Genomic DNA, 22177 nt, shown 5'->3' on the forward strand with positions numbered 1-22177 from the left:
TAACCCAGACACTTGGATTACTTGAGGAAATTGTGCTGGAGCAAAGCTCTCCAGCCATATCCAGTGATCAAAATGAAGACTTGATTACCAGGAGCTAAAAACAATGACCAGGAGCTACCGTTTGGGAACAAGGAGCTAGTACACAGCGTTACAGGAATCTAACTTCCATATACAATGCAATTTGTTCAATACTTCCATTATATATGACTTCTTATGCTTTTGACGCTGTTTAGATGTGTATTAATTTTTCTTTATAGATTGTCCCAAATTCACAGAGTTAAATTCACATAGGTGCGTTTGTTCTGTATCAGTTGTCCTGGGGAGCCAAAAGTAGCTGCTGGTGTGAAGCTAATCCGGCTCCTCTAGGCTACAAGCAGGAGCTAAATTTCCCCCAATTTCAAACCCTGATATCCTTTAACCCTCTGTCCATCCTTTATTCCCGAGAAGGGGGTTCAGATAGTAGTGGTAGTTCCAACTCTACCTTGCCCACTTGTGGGTATTTGAGCCTTCATGGACCTCATTGGGGGGGGGGGGGCAGGAATTGAACAGCGTATAGTCTTACACTTCTCGGCCTCTGAAGAGTTTTGGGATTGACTTAACCAGGATGTGTTCACCTTTCCCTACCAGGGATCGGCCCCTTGCACTGCACTGTTGGAAAGGTTCTCCTTTCAAGCCTCTACAGGAGGTACAACTCGGCTTCCTTCCATTGTGGTATGTGAGACAGGCATGGTGACAAGAGAGAGACAGACTCAGAAAATAAGATTCCAAAACCTTTATTTAGAGTTTCAGGGTTGGTGTAATACCTAACTAGACCTAGCTCTAAAGGGATGCTTCCCTGAAATGATGCTTCTACGGGCCGTCGTTGCCTGAAAGTCCAAATAAAAAGTCTGTCCGTGTCTAAACCTATGCTTGCCCTCACTCGATACAAAAATGTGTAAGGGGATCTTTTGTCTAAAATGAAAGTAGTGGTTCAGCAGAAAAATAAGGAAACCTGTGTTAGTTTCCAGTGTCTTCCTTGACAGGTGTGTTTTGAAGTTTATCGAAGTGAGGTCAATCAAATTGTCTGCTGCAAGACCTTCACCACAGGTTCCTTGCAACAAACTCCAATACCTTCAGTGTCTTTAAGTCTTTAAGTTCCTTGGGGTTCCTTTCCCCAAGATTCAGTCTGTTCAGTACCAAACCAGTAAGTTTTCCAACTTAGCTGAGCCTCTCAGGGTCCCTTCCCCAAGCACATGCCCCTTCCAGCTTTCAAACACAAAACAGAATATAGCACAGTTCTTGTTTAGTTTTCCCCGGGCACCCTTCCCCCAAGCTTAGGCCCCTCTAATTCCAAACACAAAAGTCAGTTGATCAGGATGTGCCCTTTTCTTGATTACAATTTTTCTCACACACAATTGCCCAATGGGGTATAATCAGATGCTTTTGAAATAGCCAGGTTATTTGCTTTTCCTCAGTGCAATCACTCTGACCCCCTGCCCTCCACCCCCCATGTGTTCCTTACTGGCACTTTCCTTAGGACCTTTTATTCTCTGGTCTTCCTTTGTGCATGCTTGTCTCTCCTCTTCCTGCTTTCACTTTGGGCTGCACACTTGCACTGTTCTTTTTGCACTCTGTGCTCCTTCTGTGCCTCTTGTACCTTCCTGCATTAGTGGTCTTCTTCTGCCCTTCTGTTTTAATCTTCTGTGTTTGGCTGTGCCCACTGACACTTTTCATTCCCCTCTGTCCTTGCACAGTTAATATTGTCACTTCCCTTCTCCATGCTCACTTGCAGATTTTCTTTATTTCCGGGCTGCTTGCCCTCTCTTGACTTACTTTCCTTGCCGTGCGTCTTTGCACTTTTAATATACTTTCCTTCTCCGTGATCCACTTGCACCTTCTTTTCACTTTGCTTCTGTTCTCTCTTAACTTTGCGTTCGGGCTGCTTGCCCTTTCCCTTAAATCTGCTTTCTTTCTGTCAATTATTTCTGCGCCGCTCTCATGCACCATTTACTTGGTTTCTTTCTTATTTCTTCTTGCTTTCCACTTTGTGCCGTTTTTCCAATCTTGCCTTCCTTTTCCCTTTCCTGCCATCTGCATGCTCCTGAGTTTCTCTCTGTCATGTGAAACTCACTAGGTAGCGCAGCGCTGACTAACGTTTTCTCCGGGACTCTTTGGGTCAAGGTCAGGGTCTCACCACCTGCCCCTCAGACGCCCTTGTACCCGGCACACGGCCCAGGGGACTGAGCATTTGCACAGACTCTGCCAGCAGAGTCTCAGCTGCTTTGCTCTGGCTCGTGGAAGCCACGGCTCCCCAAACACACTGCAGCCCTGGTCACACACCAGGCCAGCGTTGCGGCATTCTGCTGCTCTCCTCTGGATCCTCCTTCCTGCAGCTCCCAGCTTCATGGCTTCTCTTGTCCAACATGCTTCTCCAGCTCGCTCATCCACGTGTTAAACCACAGCTTTTATAGTGCAAAAGCCAGTTAAGTGAAGTCAGGTGTAAATGGTCACTATAAACTGCCTGACCCTATTAGTGGGACAGCTGAAGTTCTTTCTAAGGTAAGTTGCCCTTTTTTCCCCATGTTATTTTTATGGGTAATCTGTACTGATCTTAGTTGCCTCTTCTCAGTATTTGTTAGAAATGGGGAGGGGAGATAGGGTGTGATACCCCATGAAGGCTGAGGGAGAATAAGTTGGGGTGTTTTTGGCACTGGCAGAATACCATGTGTCGTCCTTCGGCGGCATCCTCCCAATCTCTCATGACCCTCCACTCAGGTGATCCTCCCTCACTTGTCCACCCCTTGGTCGGGATCCAAAAATGATGGCCCCTCCCTGGCCACCCAAATGACAGATCCCGAGGGAGTGGTTGGAAGAATACAGTCGGGGTTTCTCACAGGTAGCAGTCACTTCTACCCAATAACCAAGCAAGTTTGAGTGTTTGGCCGAGATCCTTCCCATCATGGTACATCTGTCATCTGAACCTATACCGAAGTTTCTCTCAGATTTCCATATCAGCCCAGATCTTATCCGGATTCTCACCTAGGGATCCGAGTAGGGGACCCACTCATCATACAGCAGATGTAGGGAGGATAGTGGGGGTTCTATCTAGACCAGGGGTGCACAACTGATTTTGACAGAGGGCCGAAAGTACCCTACATGATGGCTATAGTGGGCCGAAAAGTAAATGTGGGTGGGACGGTAGGCGTGGCGTGGCACAAGGCTTTTTCAACCCCTAATTTTTATTAAACACTATGCCCCATAGCCCCCACCCCTCAAGCAAACACTATGCCCCATGGCTCCCACCCCTCAAGCAAACACTATGCCCCATGGCTCCCACCCCTCATGCAAACACTATGCCTCAAGGCCCCCACCCCTCAAGCAAACACTATGCCCCATGGCCCCGACCCCTCATGCAAACACTATGCCCCAAGACACCCCCCCCTCAAGCAAACACTATGTCCCATGACACCCCCTCATGCAAACACTATGCCCCAAGGCCCCCACCCCTCAAGCAAACACTATGCCCCAAGACACCCCCCTCAAGCAAACACTATGCCTCATGACACCCCCCCTCATGCAAACACTATGCCCCATGGCCCCCACTCCCCAACCAAACACTATGCCCCATGGCCCCCACCCCTCATGCAAACACTAGGCCCCAAGACACCCACCCCTCATGCAAACACTGTCCCATGGCCCCCACCCCTCATGCAAACACTATGCCCCAAGACACCCCCCTCAAGCAAACACTATGCCCCATGACACCCCCCCTCATGCAAACACTATGCCCCATGGCCCCCACCGCTCATGCAAACACTATGCCCCAATACACCCACCCCTCATGCAAACACTATGCCCCATGACACCTACCCCTCATGCAAACACTATGCCCCAAGACACCCACCCCTCATGCAAACACTATGCCCCAAGACACCCACCCCTCAAGCAAACGCTATGCCCCATGCCACCAAGCATGTACCATGCATACATACTCATACAGACCCCAACCACCCCACCCCTGCATACAAACTAACAAGCATACACCATGCACCCATACAGACCCGAACCCCCCCACACCCAACTCACCATACAAACTCACAAGTATACACCATGCACCCATACAGACCCGAACCCCCCACCCCCAACTTAGCACACAAACCCACAAGCATACACCATGCACCCATACAGACCCGAACCCCCCCCTCCCCCAACTCACCATACAAACTCACAAGTATACACCATGCACCCATACAGACCCGAACCCCCCACCCCCAATTTAGCACACAAACCCACAAGCATACACCATGCACCCATACAGACCCGAACCCCCCACCCCCAATTTAGCACACAAACCCACAAGCATACACCATGCACCCATACAGACCCGAACCCCCCCACCCCCAACTCACCATACAAACTCACAAGTATACACCATGCACCCATACAGACCCGAACCCCCCACCCCCCAACTCACCAAACAAACTCACAAGCATGCATGCATACAGACCCGGACCCCCCACCCCCACATCTCAACATACACTTCACTTGCACACCAACACATTCAGGCAGAACCGACACACACCCCACCCCCACATCTCAACACACACTGCACTTGCACACCAACACATTCAAGCAGACCCGACACACACCCCACCCCCGCATCTCAACATACACTGAACTTGCACACAAACACATTCAGGCAGACCCGACCCCCACACCCCCTACGCATCTCAAAACACACTGTACTTGCACACAAACACATTCAAGCAGACCCGACACACACCCCACCCCCGCATCTCAACAAACACTGAACTTGAACACAAACACATTCAGGCAGACCCGACACACACACACCCCCTCTGCATCTCAACACACACTGCACTTGCACACAAACACATTCAAGCAGACCTGATACACCCCCCGCATCTCATCATACACTGCAGACATACAAAAACAAACACACCCATACACACCCGACGCACCCCCCCCACCTCCGCATCTCAACATACATACAAAAACAAAAACCACAGTCAGGACAGACCCGAGACAGACAGACACACACACACACAAAAACATGTACTTACCCAGACGTGCTGGAACGCTGGTGAGGCTTCTGGCACTACGGCTGGCGTGGCAAGCAAGGCTGAAATGCCTTCCGGCATCAAGCCTTACTGGCCACGCCAGCCGTAGTTCTGGCCCTCCATTGGTGCAGCAGACACGCACTACGTGGCTCGTAGGAGCTGCGTGGTTCGTGTGCACTGAACCAATGAGGGCCAGTGTTTTGTCCGGCCCGAAAGACAACAAAGACTTTCCTAATGGAGGGCGGACAAAACGGCATGGTGGGCCGCAACTGGCCCGCGGGCCGTATGTTGTGCACCCATGATCTAGACAATATATCTAGTATCTGCCAGTACGACTCACGTGCTTTTCGGTTCTGAAAAAGAAAGGATGCAATCCTCTAATGGTAGCATAAGTGCATAGATTCACCATCTCCCCCTTCCACGTGTCTTGCCTGCCCCCACTCCTCTATTTGAACACAGAGTAGCTCTAGTTTTGGACTTTTCTGCTTTATTGGAGGCTGATGACGGGGAATCAATGAGGACCACTGTAGAGCGGTTTCCTGGGTTTGAGCCATTGGAAACTCTTCCTTTCGATTCACTGTTTGAAAGTGGGCCCTCTTTCTTGTTCATGAGGGGGGCAAACATGGCATGTTTACTTGGTATAGCCTCATGATACTTTGAAGAGCCAGGAATGTGACGCGTGCACAGAGGACTCATATTTTGGTTATAAACTTTTATTCAAAGTAAAAGGGGGTTGGAAAATGCCTCACTGTCCCTACTCTAGGCAGTAGTTCCCTACCTAAACCAAAACGAAGGGTCTGTGCTGTGTAAAGATGTCCAAAGCAAAAACATCTTGTGTCCGAAATCCTATTCTAGCCCTCACATTCTAAAAGTAACTCCAAGGTGTAAAGGGAAATGTCTTTGGCTTTGGGAGTGTATAAATGTTCAAAGAAAGATGTAATTACAACACAAATTTTCTCATGAATAACGCTCACAGTTCCAGGGTATGGCTCCCTTCGCTAGGTCTCTCTTCATCAACACAACAGTTGAACAAAAGTTCTTTATAGCCCCCAGAGGATATCTCCCTCCTCTTGGCATTGCAGTTAATGTTTGAGGAAATATACTTCCTTCCCCAAGTTTGTTCAAGAAACTTCTAAGGACATGACTCATCCTTGCCGTTTGGTCAACAAACAATTTGAATATAATGCAACTTGGATGTACCCCCCTGCCAGGTTCTTCTCCACATTCCCTGTGACTTAATTCAAAGACTTGGCTTGGCCTGGTGTACTCTTTTGCCAGGGCTTTTCTTGTATATTTTTCACTTTATGCACGTAATTCGCAAACCTGACTTTGCCTGCTATACTCTGCTGCCAGGATTTTTCATACAGTTCAAATTCTATACTTGAGTCACAAAAATACTTAGCTGTGAGTTCAAAACTTAACATTCACCTATTTCCGTTAAAATGAGTGGCTCCCCTCTTTGCCAAGCTTGGTTGTGCTTTATCTGGTTTGTTTGCTCCGCAGGGGTCCCTTGACCCATTATTGTTTGCCCAGGGTTTCTGGTGACCACTCGGACCAACAGCACCCATTGCTCGGGGAGAGGGGTTTTGGCTTCCTTCTGCGGTTGGCAGGTTCTTTGCCACTTGCTTCACACTCTGCTTCTGGGTTCTCGGGTCTAGCTGTCTCTGCCCTTTTGCTTCTCACTCGACTCTCCACCTGCGACTGGATTCTCGGGGCCTGCTGTCTCTTTCCTTGGTCGGGGCATATTGTTCCCTCCCCACAAACAAGCCAGAGCTTGGTCAGAAGGTTGCTTTGGGCAGCGTGTCCAAGAGATGGTCCTCCTTAGATCTCCCTCTCGCTTGCCTTCTCTCTAGGCGTTCTCAGCTTCACGGGAATCCTCCAGGCAGCGTCCTTCACAGCCACGCTGGATGGGGTTTTTAAAGGTCCTGGCATCTTTAAAATGCTCATAAACGAGAGCATGTCTTGCTCTTTTCACATTCATGATCTTCATTGCTCCATTCAGCCTCCTCGTCTCAGTATTTCCATACATAAAGGGAGGACAGGAAGTTGTTGGTGTTTTTACTCATGACATTTAGTAGGTGTTGTGGGTAGTGCAAGGGAACTATCATAGTAAGCCATAAAGGCTTGAGGTATGGACGGAATATCCCTAAAAGGGTAAGGGGTATATGTGTTCCTATCAGATGATTTCATGTCACCCCCACTGAGTGTCACCTCCCTCCATGTGGTCCTCCCTCATATAGCCACTCACAGGTTAAGGATCAGGTTGCGGCTGCTGTACCCCGGCCACATGGGGAGAGGTTACCTTGGCAAAGGGGTGATGACATTGTCATTGACATTGTCAGGGGTGATGATACATCACAATACAAAGGGACATCATTTCACCAAAATGCCAGGTGTATCAGAAATGACATCACACACCTGACGACATCACAGGAAGTGTTGTCACATGACATCTGACCCGGATGGCATCAGTTCCTCTTTAACCATGGTGACGCCACCGGGCGCGGCTTGCAGGTGTAAAAAAAAGTACATAAACGTGCAATTTTTTAAATGCTAAAATACTAATAAAATAAACACAATACAATAAAATACCAATACAGTATCCAAAAATCCAATAGCTGCAAGACACCAATAGTGCACAGGAGCATTAATGCTTTCATTATACTGTTTTGTTATTTATCTAGCACTTTCATCAAAGCGCTATACATAGCACATATTTTCATTTAATTATCATCCCAACCAAAGTTGGTACTAATTTATCAACCATGGAAGAATGAAAGGTTTTTTTTGGCCTTGCCGGGATTCGAGCCTGCGACCTGCAGATTACCCAGATCTCAGCAGTGTGCGCTCAACCCGCTGAGCTATCTTACTGCTTTGCTATTAAAAATGCAATGCCACAATAGGAAAACATGTCAAAACTGGCTGCACAATGTGGCCAGACATGTAATACACTTAAGTGTGCTGTAGGCCTTATGATGCACAGTGTAAAATGCTATGCCACAACTAGCTGCACCAAAATGCCAATCTAACCATGTTATAACACTTACCATGCTTACTTTATCATAAATACCCAGAAAAATATGCCATGACACAATAGGAAAAGGCTAGACTGGCTTCACACATATACCATCTAGATAGGTAATAACATTCCTTTTTAATTTATTATGCCACAGTAAGAAATGTTTAGACTGACTGAACCAAAATGCCAGTCTAGCCACTAATAACACTCATCATGCCTGCTTTATCATGGATGAGCATTACGTTTTACCGCACCCCATGGATTTAAGTGGGCTGGGGCTAGGCAGTCTACAAAAAGGACTCCACCCCCCAAATTAGCCCCAGATATGCCAACCACCAGCAGGCAGTCCATTTAGCCAAAGAGCTGCGCGTGGGTAACGGGCTGCCTGTAGGTGTCACACTTCTGATTAGGAAAAAGGGGAGCTGCTTCTCCTTTTTCCTAAGTAGATGCGCAGACACCTGAAGGCAGACCTTTAACCATTTGCAGCTCTTTGGCTAAAATGAATGTTTAGTGGGTGGTCGACTGCTCTCATTAAGGAACACAAGGAGAGGTTGGGGTGCACTGGTATTATACCTTTGGTGCTCCCGGCCCCTCCCTTTGATACTTAATTAGGGGCTCTGACCCCCCCCCCCCACCCACATGAAGCCTGTCAGCAGGGCTTGGAGCCCGTGATTTGGAACAAAGAGGATGGGCTGGGCGCACAAAAGGTATAATACCAGTCTGCCGTAGCTCTCCAGCATTTGCCAGTTCCCCACACTCCATAGGCGTGGGGGGGGCTGTAGTTAGGGGGCATGGCCTAAGTACTGTTGAATGGGATCCACCACTCCTATCTAGGCCACACATTGTAACTAGCCCCCCCCCCTTGATTCTGAGACCCACTTAAAGCACTTGTGCGCCCCCTCCTGCCCCCCCTTCCCCTCTGCCTCCCCTTCTCCAACCCCCAAAAATCAGCTCGTCAGCCAGCATTCCCTCCACTTCCTCTTCCTCGTCCCAGTATGAGGCAAGGTGCTTCATAGAAAAGTACTGAGAAGAGGAAGAGTAAGACTAGAAATAATGAAGATTACGGTAGGTTATCCAGACATTGCACTCTCATTCACAAATATATATATATATATTTTACTTTTCCTCTGAGGAACTACTCATCAGGCAGGCCTCTGACTCCCATGTTCCACGCATGCATGCGTAGAGCAGAGGTGTCGGATGTCTGTCTTGGGGTCAGAGGGGTGGGAATCATCAAATCCGCCCCACAGGAGATGAGCCAGCGGTGGCAGCTGAGTGCAGAGGGGCCACTCATCTGATTCCTTTACTTTTGGTTTCTCTGCCTCTGCAACCGCTAACCAGGGGTCGCACGGGAGTTGAGAGGGGGTGCAGTTTCGACCCCTAAATAACATCCCTAATGATACTCAAGGCTAAAGAGGAAGAGGGATGCATGGGTACTGCCCAGCTTTACTTGCAAGTGATTCCCACCACACTGAGTCCTACTTTCTTGTCACGTCCCCACATGGGTGAAGATGTTGATTCTTGCTGCCTCGCTTGGAAACTGAGGAGGCACTGAAGAGTTGGATATTTAAACCCTCCCTAATGGGAAGAAACCAGAAACCCTGTAGAGAAAAAAAAAGAAAAAAAACTAGCAACAGAATGCCTGTCTCCTGGGGAGTGAGGGAGGCGCGGGTCACCTCGTTGTCATGGGAGGAATTGTGTGCCATGACCATGTTGGGCACCAGAAGGCCAGGTGGGGGTTTCTCGTGCATTAGTCATCAAAGGCAATGAACTAGTTCGGAATCGCACTGGAAGGACTTGAGGGATAGGCGAGTATCGCCCCTGGATAACCTGTAGTGTTGGCCTCGGATGGTAAATCCACTAGCTGATTGGGCATGCATACAGAATGCAGCATAGACCTACGACTAATTCGGGCACGCTGCACACACAGCACTCTAGCACTCACGCAATCTCTTGACTCCTCTCAGCACCCATCCACTTGACTGACCGTATTCTTGCATGTGCCTCTTCTTTCTGGCTCTTAGATGTGTTATTTCATCTAGCTAATGTTTTTCTCTCTCCATGTTCATTTATTGGCTAACGCTTTTACGTATGCTCTTAATACATTCAATTAAGTTTAATCAAATGAAAACGAAATGTTCTCCCTCTCATTCCGTGACACAGAGAAGCAGGGACCTCGTGAGAACGGGTCTTTGAGCTCTGCAGGTCTTGTTTGAAACTACTCTGAAGTGTGTCTTTACTCTGGCGTTCATGCGTTACCTGGAGCGGAACATTTCATTCTCACGGGATGTTTGTTTTAGCAGTGCGAGTTCAGTTCAAAGGTTAGAAGTGTCCCGTTTTATGAACTTCATGTCTCCTGTTTTTTTTTTCTTTTTTCTTCACATTAGAAAATATTGTCTGCAAATCGTCTTTGGCGTGCGATAGACCACGTTTGATGGCAACAGATACGCATTATGAACACGGCGAATTTCTCTGGATGTGCCCTGTGTCGTGGTTTTGGAAGGGAAGGGTGAAAGTAGTCCTCGCCCGCTGGTGCCAAGAAACCGAAAAAGTGATTGCAGGTAAGCGGGGCCTATGCCTGTAAATATTCCATGGCTGGTACGGTGAATACGCTCTCCTGATTTAGATTCGTGCGCCCATGTTTGTTTGTGTATTGTTTAGGGCTGCGTCATGCTTTGCACCTGCGTGGATGTGCTTGCCCTTAATTGCGTCTGGGCAGCAGGAGCTACATCCAAAAGACTCGCTAGCCCCCAATCCCAACAGTTCCGACATCAGCTTAGCCCCGGGTCTTTTCCAGACCTAGCAACTCCCCTGGCAGCAGGTGTTCTATATTTAGAAAATGTAGCGCCAGCTTTGCTGCTTGTGCAATGCGGAAAGGCGCCAAAAGCTTCATCGAATCCATTTTGCGTAAGGATACTTCAAAATGGCAGAAATGAAGTGGGCGTATTTTTGTACTATGTTCGCTCCATTGCATAAGGAAAGATTTAGCCTCAAACAAAAACCCACCCCATCCTTCTCATAGGAAAAGTGGAGTAACATTTTGTTGTCCCTTATTGCCTAAACGGGGAAACATGATAAGCCTTATCTGCTTTATTCCATTTCAGACTGACAGAAGAAAAATGCCGAAATCCCTTCACTCTGTTGAACATATTTTGTGTGGAATTAAGATTGCGAAAAACAAACCGTTGTTTCCAATCCCTTTACTACAAGCAGCAACACGGCTTCTGAGAGCATTTGTTGAATCTGGCCCCAGGACTGTGCTGTGAAGTTTAAAGGTTTGGAGCCCCATTGAGCTTTGTCTACGAGCCGCTCTTGTGTTAGCAGGAGACTGACCAGTGTCCGCCAATCACTGGGGCTCAGTACTAGTGGGGAGAGAGATTGTACTAGTCTGGCCAGTTCAGGGACACGGCTACCTTTGTGTTTCCTCACATTCAAAAATCGGGAGCCCTTAATGTTGTGTCGGGACCCTCCCATGTGTATTGCCCCTTTAAGGGCGGGAATGTGTCCCTCCCACGTGTATTGCCCTTTTAAGATGAGCATATATGGTAGGTCAAGCTCAATGTTTTTTGTTTTCGGGGGGAGGGGTCGTGTTATAATGGAGCAAAGACAATATACAAAGTGAGAAACACGGACTACTACCCCTGTCTCCTGTTTTTTAACACAATATGAACCAACCTTATGACTCACATAGTTTGTATAAATAAATTTATATCATGTATGCCATACCCAGACTCAGAACTCTTAAACTGCTATCAAGTACACGTGTTGGTTAATTTATTTTTCAACAATGGTTTTCTTGTTGCAAATTTCATATAAAACATAATAATCACAATTAAAAACATTTTCCAAGTGTTATATGTAGACTGGCTTTCTTAATATGCCATCTGGTAAAAAGTTATACAATTTTGTACGGAGAATTACATCCCCCTCCAACACCCCTCCAAGTACAAAACAGTTGTTCGAAATAACGTGTCATCAGGATGATGTGTCAATGCGTTTCGGCCTATTTTCATGGAATTAACCCCATCCTTAGATAGGTTCTTCTGTGTTGTTCAGGAGGCCTTCGTGAGGACAGATGGTAGTAATGTCATTGTTTGAATGCTTCCCTCTGAATGCGATACCTTGCTAAAACGACCAGTTTTCGCTTGTAGCAAAGAAATGACAATTATTTGATGGCTTCCCTCTGAATGAGATACCTAGTCTTCGCAATTGAAGCCCCGATGCGATACAGCTTCTGTGAGAACTTGAAACTCACTCAGTTTTTGGCAGACGAGAACAGGGAAACAAGACTCCTATTACGGAGGAAGACTAGGTATCTTGTTCAATGTTTGTTTCTGTCGGAACATGGGCACTGTGCGCTAGGGGTTAATTAGAATCTATTGCCCTGTTTAAGAACCAATTCATTTCTGACAAACATTCTTTGCTGAGAGTCGCTGCATGAAAATGTCAGATTTCATCGTTGCTAATTTGACAGCTACACACATATGCTTAAGGTGTAGACTCTGGTCGCGCTGAACTCTGGACCGACCTAGACTACCACAACCAGAATTACCTCCACATCCCTCTTCCTTGTCCCAGTGCTTATGTATGAGGCCCCTTGCCTCATAGGTAAGTACAGGGGTGAGGAAGAGTGAGACTAGGAGTAACGAAGATTACAGGTTACTAAGCCCGGCATTACCTCCATGTCCCTCTACCTCATCCCAGTACACAAGTACTGGGACGAGGAAGAGTAGGGCTAGGAGTAAGATTACCAATAAGTAATCCAGGCATTAAACACAAGCACACGCACCATTCACCATACACACATACCTGGGCAAGTCAACTGTTTTAAGTTAATAAATTCATTATATTTCAGGATGTCAGAATGAGACCACATAGAAAGGGGATCATGCTTAGTAAATGTATCCAATGGGATGGGGGGGGGGGGGGATTTGAAAGCACGACTCCGGTAGTGCCAGCACCCAACAAAGACTCAATCTGGTGTCAAGGAATTCAAGATGAGTTCAAATCCAAAATTGCTAAATATAAGCAATCCCTCCTTGATCAAATGGGGACGCATATCCCCACTATGGGTACCCCCCCCGTGCCCCCCCTCCGAATCCTCCCCGGTCCACTACTACATCTAAGGCAACAGAGTTTATATTTACCCCCTTTACTGAGGTAGAAATGGTTAAGATCATAGCAGCCATGAAACCCATCGCATGTCGTGGTGGCATCCGCCCTTCCAGTATCTTAAAGACTGCTTGGACACTCTAGCTCCGTGAGTGACAAAATTAGTGAACTTCTCAGCTCTTTAAAGAAGCGTGGATCACCCACTCTTGAAAACAAACAATCTGGACCCTTCCATTGCAAAGAACTTTTGCCCAACCACTAATGTGCCTTTCGTGCTAAAAATCCTGGATCGAGTGGCTTATCTTCAACTCCAGAGATTTATTGAGAGCAACAACATTCTTGGTCCACGACAGCCCGCTTTTAAAACTAGGTTAACAGATTGGGTACTCCCTATTTTTTGTTATCGGGGGGCAGGGGGGGAGGTTGATCTTGAGAAAAGGGAGAATTGAACAATAGAACAAAAGGCCTCAAGATTGACTACCCCTCTCTAGTGTCCCCAAGTGTACAACAGGACAAAGACACGTGTACCTACTTTTTGATTCTGTGGATTTTTCAACTATCATCATTCACTTTTTTAATCAATTTTCACAATTTTATGACATTTACTTTCTAAAAACACATTTAAAAAACCTCTATAAAAACATGTGATCACCTGTAGTATACACATGAGCTATAAAACAAAACCCGATGCGTTCTTGCATACAACAATCAATTTTACATACATTCACAAAAAGACCTTAATCTAAGAAAGTGAGAACCTTTTTAGGAAAGTACAGAGTGACTTTCAAACATGTCATTGTTTTGTGAATTAACTTCATACAAAAGAATTAAGGTCAATTCTATTCATTCTTACCTCCAATCTGCTTGATCCACAGTTGTTTGGTAATAGTCGCATATAATACAGTTGTGAGAACCAATGGTTCTTTTTTTTTAACAATTTTTATTATTTGAAACAAACACACCAAACATTACAACCTTTTAGGACGTTCATAATCAATATCAAAACATCACATTATACAGTGTTATTCTCCGTCCTCCCCCCTCCCTCCCCACAAACTCGAGCCGTCTCATCCGTGCCATCTACATGAGCATTTTCAGGAATCTCAGTGCTTGTCGACTCGTCTGAGTATTCTGTCTCATGATTGACCTGGTGGGGGTTTGCCATTAAGGTCACCAGTTGCCTCCTGGCTATCAGGGGGCCCACTTCCCCCCCCCCCTAGTGACAGCTTCAAACCATACCGCAGTTTCTGCTTCTGCCCATCTCAAGAGGTCCGCCCACCATATCTCCACTCTAGGTCTATGGGCCGCTTTCCAACAAATTGAAATTCTACGCTTGGCCAAGATATAGGCCAGGTCCTTCATCTTGCTGATATGCTTTGAATTACGTGGCCTGGGAAAACTCCCAAGCATGCATGCCCAAGGCAGACCTAACTTCAAGCACCACCCCCCCACTGGCCTTTCTCTTCTTTATTTCTTCCCAGAATCTCTGCACTTCAGGGCAAGCCCAGAACATGTGCAGCAGCCCTGCCTCCTCCTGCCCGCACCTGTGGCATTTCTGTATAGCCGAGCCTCCAAACCTGGCTATTCTTCCGGGGGTCAAAAAAGCTCTGTGGGTGACATACAACTGGATCTGCTGGAGTCTCGCATTCCGGGACACCTTTTTATGGTACCTTTCAGCTCTATCCCACTGTCCCTCTGTCATGGGTTCTCCTACCTCCTCCTCCCAGTCATGCCTCAGTTGGAGCAGCTCCTTCCCTGCCTTCACACTCAGGAGCTCATATATCCTAGATATTTCATGCCCACCCTCCGAGACAGCATACATCATTTCCAGGGTGGCATCAGGTTCTTCCGCTAGCACCGTCTCAGGCCACCTCTCCCTCACCCGTTTCATGAGCCTGGTATAAGTGATGTATTGGCCTCTATGCACCCCTGTCTCCTCCTGCAGCCTTGGAAATTCCAATGCCTCCCCTTCCTGCCATATATCTCCTAGGGGTAGCTAGGCCCACCGGTTCCCAGTATCTGCAGACCCCTTTGAACAGTTGGGAGTCGTCCCCGCATAGCACCACCAGCGGGACCTGCTGAGAAAGCGGATCTGGGTCGCCCACAGTTCTCCATGCTCTGCGCCAAACTTCCCAGCCCAACTCCAAAAGTCTCCCCATCCCCGCCATTTTAGTTTTATGCAGCCACACTTTCTCTCTTAGAAAGTATGGAGCTGAATCACCTTGCAAAAGCCTAGCTTCTGCCGAGTCCTCTGCAGACAGCCACCTGGCCACATACAACAGCTGTCCTGCCAATTGATACAATTAAAAATTTGGCAGGTTTATGCCCCGCTTATCACATGTGTTCTGTAGTTTCCACAGGGCCACCCTATTCCTGGAGTTGCCCCATATGAAGCCCCTGCACATGCCATGAAGTCTCACAAAAAAGTGTCTGGAAATGAAGTACGGGACATTCACAAAAAAATGCAAGAGTCTGGGCAAAACCACCATTTTAAGCAGAACTGCTCTCCCCATCATGGCTAGGGGTAATATAGAACAGAACGCCATGCTATTTTTAATTCCCTCAATTGCTTTCTCTGTATTGTTTGTGCTCTGTCTCTATCTTATGGTAAATGTTTACGCCCAGATACTTGAATGTCACGGTCTGCCAGGGTATCTGCAGGATGGGTAGCCTCTCCAATGGGGTACTCTTATACCTTCCAAAGGGGAACAAACTAGACTTCGCGGGGTTCACCGATATGCCCGAGAGGGTGGCATAACGATCCGTGAGAACCAATGTTGTGTTCTACACGAGAAATAGGAAACAAGATATTGAATGTTTCCATTCGAGTCGACATATGCTTTGGCCTTTATAAGGTGTACTGCACCATCTGAAGTGCTGCCAAACTAACAATTGTTCAGGCCATCTTCAGGACAGACAATTTTTATTGGAAATCAATTAATCTCCCATTGGGTAGGTCTTCAGTTTTGATCTATAAACAAAAATACATAATTCCCTTTTATAATATTAACACAATTAAAAAAGTATACAAAGGTTTTGAGGTGATGTCTAAGGTATCAGCAAAAATACCAACACTTTCACTGACCTGGAGTTCAAACCACCAAATTGGGGACTTGAGAATTTTGAGAATAGACGACTTTCAGCTGGAAGCCCATGTCTACCTGTTGGAACAACAATTGATCCTATTTTAAAATCTTCTTTTAATTTAAATTTGAGGATTATTGTAACATGTAAGTTGTTTATGTGGTTATTCACCCGTTTGTGGAGAATCCCTTTTATGTTGTCTTCATTCCATACATTTCAGGGTTCTCACTGACCACAGTGTGTTTTCTGGCGGATTCCGCTAGTCGCTGGAATTTCCTCTCTTTATAGGTGGTCTCAAGGGATGTCTGCCTGAACAAATAGATATTTTTCAGGATACAATGTGTGATTTTTATTTCTGCTATTAACCAGTACATTGTTCTTTGTCTGTCGAAATTGCCAAACAAATGGAACATTGTTCTTTCGAATTATTATATTTTTTTTCAACAATTGAAAAAATATGTTCCATTTGTATTAAAGTCCCCGGCCTCGATGATTTTACTCTTAGGAAATCGGGCCAACCATTCGCTTAGGCAGTCCTTGACCGCCCTAATTAGTTTCAATGTGCAGCTGTGATCAGGGGTATCATAAAGACTGATTAAAAGCGAGGGGCGCATAATATATAAGGGGGGGAACAAGGACCCACAGAGAAGATTAGGGTGGGACAAGCCACCCAAAAAGGTTTCAAACCGAAAGCAGTCTTAGCCCCCATACACAGACCACCCTAGGGCGACCCGCAATAGGGGTCTTAGAAAGACTGAACAAAGGGTGTACCCATCCAGGTCAAAGCTTCAGGTCAACCAGGTCTCCTGCAACAGGCAAATATTAGACTTCCTTAACTTGGCTGTCCTCTAAGGCTTAACCAGAAAGGAACTGTATCCTTGTGTATTACAGGAAATCGTATTAAAGGTGTCACACTGTTGGGACTTAAGTCATTGCTTAGTGGAAGAAATATACTGCCAAATTCCCAGCACACATCCTTGTCTAGGCACCTTTTTGGAGGCAAAACGTTGGCAACCACTCTGGTAGCTCGTTGGTCTTGGATTACAAATGCCAAGCAGGTCGTTAATTGGTTGGAAAGTCACCACTTCAAATCCCAGCCCAACCAGCTCCTCTGCATGGCTGCAGATCGATTCACCAGTCTCCGGAGTGGCCATCGTTGCTAACTCCCAATTGGTGACACTTCCAATCTATGGTAGCTCCAAGGAAGCTAGATCAGAAAATGTTAGCTTTGCTAATTCAGTAATAAGGCCCAACAACTGGAGAAGCCATGTGCAACTGAGAAAGGGGCTTGAGTCTGTAGGTGGTGGTTCCACTATTTTTACAAACCTCGCACCGGACACAAAATTGTCAGGTTGTTTAGCTTGCACTGCTGCCGCTTTGCGCTGTTGGCAGTGTTCTACATGAGCCAACTAGCGCTGAGAACTATTATCGATGCTGTTATTAAAATGCACCTATAAAGGTCCTGTGGCTGAGATTTATGTTTAAGCAGCTGGAATTGCTGATCGAAGCTCATCCCCCTCCTTTTGTCTTCCAACCAATCGGCCTCAGAAGAGTGCATCTGTCTAGCCCAGCTAGTCAATGCTTGGCTAGGGTCTTTGTATGGGACCAATTCTCCGCCCTCACTATTCAGTTTATTTGATGTTAAGTTGAGTAGCATGGGTCTCCATGTACGTGGTTTTACCACAATTTTCTGTTTTTGCCTTTATTATGTAACATTTTCTCAATCGGCCTTTGCAGCTGATTTCCCTTGTCATCCCCTTTTGTTACCATGGCCCATCCATCAAGGGGAACCTCGTAGCCGAACTTGCCTTGGTGATCCTCTGCCATGATCCATTACAGGCTTTTATGATGGTAGAAAAGCCTGTAACTGATGGTTGGAGAGATGGAGGATTCAGGCCATTCATGAGGGCAGGAGATTGTAGGCTAGGCAGCGGATGTCCCAATCGGTTTATGGTCATAATACCGAATTTACAAATCTCGAAAAAATAAATCTCGAAAAAAAAGGCAGAAAAAAAAAGGTTGTTTTTTTTTATGACGTTTTTTATTCGAAATGGGGGGTTTCCCCCCACCCCCTTTTTTTTTTGTTTTTTACCATTTTTTTTTTTAATCCCGGACCCCAATATAAATATATAATTTATATTTAATCTTTTTTTTTCGACCTTATTGTTATTCGAGATTATTTTTTCGAGATTTTGACTGACCACCGTCCCAATCATGTAAAAGAAGTGGGGGAATGTCTGTTGCGGTCATTGATGTGGATCAGGTCTAGCCATTTCAGTGCATAATGCTTCGAGGGTGTGGTCCTCACAACGGGCCACAACATTCACTGTGTCCTTGCCACTATTTGCCATTGCAGGGAGATGACATGGTTTGGGCCCCCTAGGTTTTAGCAACAGACCGCTGGTTTTAGAAGGTGGTGTGCTCAGAGGTTTAGTTCTAGCAAAGGCTTGACTACCCATTTTAGTAGGTTCCAGGCTCTGTTTCTCTAGTGATTGTTTACTAGCAATGATCCGCTGCATAATTATTTCAAGGAGCAAGGTTGTATTTGATTGGTTATCAGCCAACTTAGTAACTAATAGCAATAAAATATTCCAGTTTAGCTTCCATGGAGTGCATGGTCTGAGAACATCGTCCTCGTCCTTACCTAGGTCCCACACCTCACTGACTGATGTAAACGAGCCAAATTCTGTGTCTTCATTAACATTACTAAGAGTAGTTCCAAACTTATCCAGGTCTGGAGTTTCCGGCAGGTTAGTAACTTGAATGATTGCTTGTGCCTGGACTTCCAAACCCAATGATTTCCTTCAAATATTTTCACAAAGGTTTAAAAGGGAACCAATTGTGTCTATTGTGACGGAGGTAACCAAGGAGACTGTTTGGGTTACTACCTCAATAGGGACCCTTTTTTGGGCCACCGGCTGGTGACAAGACATTCAAAGTATCTTTGGATGCTGCAGGAGTAGCCTGTACTTTGGAGAAGTAGCCTTTAATTTTATTGTTTTCCCATCCCCATTATGTCCTTTTCCCCTTCTTTGCACGTGGTGGTCCAAGTTTTAACTGTGCTTTTAGGGGTAGGTTGTGTCCCCTCTTCCCTCTAAGCACCAGTGTGCTTCTCAAGCAATATTTGTTTTTTTCTTGAGGCCATCCAAGTTCACAGGGGGGGGGGGAGGGCTACACAAGAGGAAAATGGAGGCGTTCAGTAGTAGTTGGTATAGTGCAAGAGAGAATAAAAGGCACAGGGCAATCTCCGTATTTAAATGCAGAGAAATGTAGCTCAAACAATCTGAAAACACGTGCACACACTCTTTTTAGAGAGCGGGACACAATCCATGTGCCGGCCACTCAATCGAGTGGACAACTGGAGGTGGTGGGCGGGAGTGTAATCACAACTCGCACGCCCAACACTCTGACCCTTTGAGCCATTCCTTCCACTCACCTGCACACTGGGCTTCAGCAGGATCTCCGGTGGAAAAGAAATAGGGATGCGCCCTTCTCTGCCTCTAACTGCTCCAACTGCAGTGACTCTGCAGACTCTGCTCTGCTCTGCACAGGGTCAGAGTTTTTGTCTGCTCCTCTTCCTTTCCAAAGGCAGCAAAGGAAGACTGCCCAGAGCACCAATGTCCAGACTGCTGCTCCAACTGCAGTGACGCTGCTGACTTGGATTATTCGAACTTCACCTCACTCTGCATTCTGATCTCCATCTGACTGTTCTACTCTCTGTGCGCCCTGAGACCTACGGGTTTGTGGCACGTTATACAAATTGAAATAAATACCATTGGTATGATCTCAAAGCGCTGTGGGTTGAACGTCCTGTGGGACCGTAAACCAGGTCAGTGGAGAGAGTGGGATAGTAAACGGTGCTTGGTCGAAATCAGTATGTGTGGAGCCAGTGCAGTGTGTAGCTACATTCTGATGGTGGGCATGGTGCGGTGGTTGTGTGAGGTCAGGAGAATGTGCAGCATGCCGTTGACCTGAGGGTCTGCATTCTGGCAGTGGTGGTGCTGTTGTATGATAGTATGTGTGCAGCTATGCTAATTTTTTGTGGGGTATAGCAACATACTAATGACTGTTGAGGTGTTCATGGAGGTGAGTGGGTATATGTACAAGTAGGCTGAATTGATCGAGTAGTATAGTTGCATTCTACTGGCTGTTGGTGTAGAGGAAAGAGTGAGCATATTGGTATGTGTGAGTTTCCGGGCAGATTGTTTGGAAACACCAGTTTCTGAAGTCCCTTCCAGTGTTCACTGCGCTGACCGTATCTGTTCTAGAGGAGCATTGGTTCTCAGGGAGATTCTTGGTCAGATTCTTCACCTGCTTCAGAGCGTCTTCACATGAGGTGTGGCAGAGTTAGTCTATTTCAGAAGTTTGGTTATAAGTGCTGGTGGGCCCATTTTCCGGGTCCTAGGTAATAGTTTGTGGCAGGTTTGAATTGGGTTTGAATTGTGGGATTGAATCGCATTATTGTCCCTTCTGGGAGCTGCAAATGCTTGAGAGTTCCTCGGATCGATGGGTGAAATGCATATCTGCAGGCGACTGGGCATGTTTACCCAAGCGTGGTTGATACTGCCCCCCGGGTGAAGGAGTTTTTGCATCAGTTCCTAGGCAGATCCTAGTAATCTGGCTTGATCAAAGACCACCTTGTATGCCTGAAGCATGATTTGATGTGGCTCAGTCGTAATTTTTGAGCATAAGTGCTGTTAGGTTCGAGAATTGTAGTTCTGTGCATTGATTTCCAGATGAGTAAGATACACCAAGAGCAAGCCTGATCTGATTATTTGGGGCAAAATCCCTCACAGGAAAAGGTTGCTGTGTTGACCAATGCAGGTGCGCAGGAGACGCTGTCCATCGATACGTAGCATGTTGCGCTAGGTTCCACACTTCTAACCGAGGATCGTACACTCTGCGGCAAAGCCCTTGCAGGACAAGGCCGCTGTGTTTGGCGACGAAGGAGTAGGAACGCAAAGTGTGAGCATATAGTGCAGGCATCAACCAGCAGCATCTGCAAGGTAAGACACTGCGCGCGGGGGGCACTGCCATTACTGCGTCAATGCGGTTCTCACCCTGCACACTCTATGAAACCATTAGGCTGTCCGTGCCTTGGCTTGCCATACTTTGTTTTCTGTGTCTCTGAAACAGTTTCTCTGCATCCCTTCCCTTCTAAGTGAATGTTTTTGGCCTCCATCACTATTCTCTGCATTCCCCTGCATTTTTCCTGCTAGGTGACTGTATTGCCCTCTATCATTTTTGTCTGCATTTTTCCTACACTCGTTGCATTTTTCCTCTAGGCGAGTGTTCCTGGGTGTGCTTGCACATGGCTTGCTGTGTCCACTAGGCCTTTCTTCTCTTCTCTAGGTTCCCTCTTTCTCTGTGATCACTACTGTTAGACATGGCTTGCTGTTGCCACTAGGCCCGTTTCCTCTTTTCTAGGTTCCCACTTACTCTTTGATCACTGTCGCCCTCCAGACCTTTCGGGTTGAGCAGAGCCTGGCTGTCTCCCACTGCTGGCCTTGCACTGCCTGTTGCAGCCCTTGTTTACTTGTCTCCATCTGCGCTTTGTTGTTGGCCTTTGTTGCCTCCATTTAGCCCCCTCCTTTCATTCCCCAAGCCCCTCCTGTGCACCCTGTGTGGCATAGCTCAGTACCCTTCTCTTCCTCTAGCTTGCTATTTCTTTCCTCTATTCTTCCCACTATGGTGCTCTCAGTTCCCCCCATCTTCTCTAAATGCTTTTCTATCTCCTATCCTACTCTTCTCACTAATACTGGAAGGAAGAAGCTCAAGAAGGACACCTTGGTCTCCAAGCCAGGCCTTCCCATCGCTGACACGTGCTTCCTCCAGACACTCTCACCGACATCCTCTTTGTCGTTCCTTCTCCCGACCCATGGACCCTTCATATGGTCTCACG

General features: G+C 46.7%; 1 protein-coding gene across 5 annotated transcripts in view; it reads left to right on the forward strand.

Moving 5' to 3' along the window:
- The window catches only part of ST3GAL6 (ST3 beta-galactoside alpha-2,3-sialyltransferase 6), a 773060-nt gene that overhangs the window by 408970 nt on the left and 341913 nt on the right, over positions 1 to 22177 (forward strand). For all 5 annotated transcript variants that reach the window (XM_069637206.1, XM_069637209.1, XM_069637205.1 and 2 more), the window contains one exon: positions 10467 to 10640. The gene's annotated coding sequence lies outside the window, so the exon portion shown is untranslated. The remainder of the gene's footprint in view (positions 1 to 10466; positions 10641 to 22177) is intronic.

This window comes from Ambystoma mexicanum, chromosome 7p (genome assembly GCF_040938575.1).
Source record: "Ambystoma mexicanum isolate Mex_15411 chromosome 7p, UKY_AmexF1_1, whole genome shotgun sequence".
Taxonomy (NCBI): Eukaryota; Metazoa; Chordata; class Amphibia; order Caudata; family Ambystomatidae; genus Ambystoma; species Ambystoma mexicanum.